Raw genomic sequence first — 4,328 nt, forward strand, 5'->3', positions numbered from 1 at the left:
CCTGAGTGTACAAAACATTAAGAACACCTTCCTAATATTGAGTTGCTCCCCCCCCTCTCAGAACAGCCTCAATTCATCGGTACTGACTCTACAAGGTGTAGAATCCAGTGCTTCCCATAGTTGTATCAAGTTGACTGGATGTCCTTTGGGTGGTGGATCATTCTTGATACACACAGGAAACTGTTTAGTGTGGAAAAACCCAGCAGCGTTGCAGTTCTGGACACAAACCGGTGCTCCTGTATACTCCGATATACTCGATATCATCTACTGTATCTTGCCTATGCTGCTCTGTACCATCACTCATTCATATATCCTTATGTACATATTCTTTATCCCCTTACACTGTGTATGACAGTAGTTTTTTTTTGGAATTGTTAGTTAGATTACTTGCTCGTTATTACTGCATTGTCGGAACTAGAAGCACAAGCATTTCGCTACACTCGCATTAACATCTGCTAACCATGTGTATGTGACAAATAAAATTTGATTTGATTTGATTTGATTTGAAATCTGACCGTAATTATATCCTCCTGATTCATGCTTACAAGCAAAAATGAATGCAGGAAGTATCAATGACTCGCTCATTTTCGGAAGTGGTCAGATAATGCGGATGCTACTATACAGGACTGTTTGGCTAGCACAGACTGGAACATACAGGCGTACATATCCCAACCAGAAGCCATGGATTACAGGCAACATCTGCATCGAGCTAAAGGCTAGAGCTGCTGCTTTCAAGGAGCAGGACACTAATCCGGACGCTTATAAGAAATCCCACTACGCCCTCAGACGAACTAACAAACAGGCAAAGTGTCAATACAGGATTCAGATCGAATCCTACTACCCCGCCTCTGACACTCGTCGGATGTGGCAGGGCTTGAAAACTATTACGGACTACAAAGGGAAACCCAGCCGCGAGCTGCCCAGTGACGCGAGCCTACCAGATGAGCTAAATGCTTTTTATGCTCGCTTCTAGGGAAGCAACACGGAAGCATGCATGAGAGCACCAGCTGTTCCGGACGACTGTGTGATAACGCTCTCGGTAGCCGATGTGAGCAAGACCTTTAAACAGGTCAACATTCACAAAGCTGCGGGGCCAGACGGATTACCAGGACGTGTACTCAAAGCATGTGCTGACCAACTGGCAAGTGTCTTCACTGACATTTTCAACCTCTTCCTGACCGAGTCTGTAATTGTCACATTCTGACCTTTATTTCCTTTGTTTTGTATTTATTTAGTATGGTCAGGGCGTGAGCTGGGTGGGCATTCTATGTTCTGTGTCTGGTTTGTCTGTTTCTATGTTTGGCCTGATATGGTTCTCAATCAGAGGCAGGTGTTAGTCATTGTCTCTGATTGGGAACCATATTTAGGTAGCCTGTTTTGTGTTGGGTTTTGTGGGTGATTGTTCCTGTCTTTGTGTTTGTGGCACCAGATAGGACTGTTTTGTTTTTTTCACATTTCTTGTTTTGTAGATTGTTGTACTTTCATCTTTATTAAAGATGCACAAAACTAACCACGCTGCATTTTGGTCCGCCTCTCTTTCCCCAGAAGAAAACCGTTACAGAATCACCCACCTTAACAGGACCAAGCGGTGTGGTAAACAGCAGCTGCAGCAAAAGCAGCAGCAGGAGAAGGAACAGAGGCAGCAGCAGCAGGAACAGCAACAGCGATGTCAGGATTTCGGGACATGGGAGCAGAATCTGGACTACACAACTTGGGAGGAGATACGTAGACAGGTGGGCGGTCGACCCAGGGAGAGTGCCGGAGCCCGCCTGGGATTCGATGGAGCAGTGCGCGGAAGGTTACAGGAGAATGAGGTTGGCGAAGCGAACACGGCTGGCAAGGAAGCCCGAGAGGCAGCCCCAAAAATTTATTGAGGGGGCGCACACAGGAAGTGTGGCGAAGCCAGGTAGGAGACCTGCGCCAACTTCCTGTGCTTACCGGGGGGGCGAGAGAGACCGGGCAGGCACCGTGTTATGCTGTGGAGCGCGCGGTGTCCCCAGTGCGGGTGCATAGCCCGGTGCAGTACATACCAGCTCCGCGTATCGGCCGGGCTAGAGTGAGCATTGAGCCAAGTGCCATGAAGCCGGCTCTACGCATCTGGTCCCCAGTGCGTCTCCTTGGGCCGGCTTACATGGCACCAGCCTTGCGCACGGTGTCCCCGGTTCGCCTGCATAGCCCAGTGCGGGATATTCCACCTCGCCGCACTGGCAGGGCGACCGGGAGCATTCAACCGGGTAAGGTTGGGCAGGCTCAGTGCTCAAGAGCTCCAGTGCGCCTGCACGGTCCGGTCTATCCGGTACCACCTCCACGCACCAACCCTCCGGTGGCAGCCCCCCGCACCAGGCTGTCTCTCCGTCTCACCCCTACAGGTGCTCCCGCCTGTCCAGCGCTGCCGGAGCCTTCCTCCTCTCCAGCGCAGCCGGAGTCTCCCGCCTGTTCGGCGCTACCAGAGCTCCCGCCCCTCAGTCCAGAGGCGCAAGAGCCCCTCATTCCAGAGGCGCCAGAGCTCCTTAGTCCAGCGCTGCCAGAGCCTTCCTCTCCAGCGTTGCCGGAGCTTCCCGTCTGCCCAGCGCCATCTGAGCTACCCGTCTCTCCAGCATTGCCGGAGCTTCCCGTCTGCCCAGCGCCACCTGAGCCACCCGTCTGCCCAGTGCCGCCAGTGCCGCCAGTCTGCCCAGCGCCGCCAGTGCCGCCCAGAGGCGCCAGAGCCCCTCAGCCCAGAGGCGCCAGAGCCCCTCAGCCCAGAGGCGCCAGAGCCCCTCTGTCCCGAGCTGCCGCCCCTCGATCCCGAGCAGCCGCCCCTCTGTCCCGAGCAGCTGCACCTCTGTCCCGAGCAGCTGCCCCTCTGTCCCGAGCAGCTGCACCTCTGTCCCGAGCTGCCCCTCTCTCCTGAGCTGCCCCTCTGTCCAGTGGGGTCATTGAGAGGGGTTGCTATGGTTAGAGAGCCACGGAGGCGAACAATGAGGCGGACTAAGACAATGGTGGTAGGGTCCGTCCCGCGCCAGAGCCGCCACCGCGGACAGACGCCCACCCAGACCCTCCCTATAGGTCAAGGTTTTTGCGGCGTCCACTTTTTTAACTTGAGGGGGTACTGTCACGTTCTGACCTTTATTTCCTTTGTTTTGTATTTATTTAGTATGGTCAGGGCGTGAGCTGGGTGGGCATTCTATGTTGTGTGTGTCTGGTTTGTCTATTTCTATGTTTGGCCTGATATGGTTCTCAGTGTAGAGGCAGGTGTTAGTCATTGTCACTGATTGGGAACCATATTTGGTGACAACCTGTTTTGTGTTGGGTTTTGTGGGTGATTGTTCCTGTCTTTGTGTTTGTGGCACCAGATAGGACTGTTTTAGTTTTTCACGGTTTTGTTTGTGGGTGTTGTACTTTCATCTTTATTAAAGATGCACAAAACTAACCACACTGCATTTTTGATCCGCCTCTCTTTCCCCAGAAGAAAACCGCTACAGTAATACCTACATGTTTCAGGCAGACCACCATAGTCCCTGTGCCCAAGGAAGCAGTGTAACCTGCCTAAATGATTACCGCCCTGTAGCACTCACGTCGGTAGCCATGAAGTGCTTTGAAAGGCTGGTCATGGCTCACATCAACAGCATCATCCCGGATACCCTTGACCCACCCCAATTTGCATACCGGCCCAACAGATCCACAGATGATGCAATCTCAGTCGCAATCTGCCCTTTCCCACCTGGACAAAAGGAACACCTATGTGAGAATGCTGTTCATTGACTACAGCGCAGCGTTCAACACCATAGTACACTCAAAGCTCATCACTAAGCTAAGGACCCTGGGACTAAACACCTCCCTCTGCAACTGGGTCCGGGACTTCATGACGGGCCACCCCCAGGTGGTAAGGGCAGGCAACAACGCATCTGCCACGCCGATCCTCAACACTGGGGCCCCTCAAGGGTGCGTGCTTAGTCCCCTCCTGTACTCCCTGTTCACCCACAACCGCGTGGCCAAACACAACTCCAACACCATCATTAAGTTTGCTGATGACACAACAGTGTGAGGCCTGATTACCGATAACGATGAGACAGCCTTTAGGGAGGAGGTCAGAGACCTGGCAGTGTGGTGCCAGGACATCAATCTCTCCCTCAATGTGAGCAAGTCAAAGAGCTGCTTCTGGACTACAGGAAAAGGCGGACCGGAACAGGCCCCATGCTTTTATCGACCCGCGGCTGTAGTGGAGGCGGGTCGAGTTTCAAGTTCCCTGGTGTCCACATCGCCAACGAACTATCATGGTCCAATCACACCAAGACAGTCATGAAGAGGGCACGCCAACACCCTTCCCCCCCTTCCCCCGTTTGTTT

This window comes from Oncorhynchus tshawytscha, linkage group LG02 (assembly GCF_018296145.1).
Source record: "Oncorhynchus tshawytscha isolate Ot180627B linkage group LG02, Otsh_v2.0, whole genome shotgun sequence".
Classification (NCBI taxonomy): Eukaryota; Metazoa; Chordata; class Actinopteri; order Salmoniformes; family Salmonidae; genus Oncorhynchus; species Oncorhynchus tshawytscha.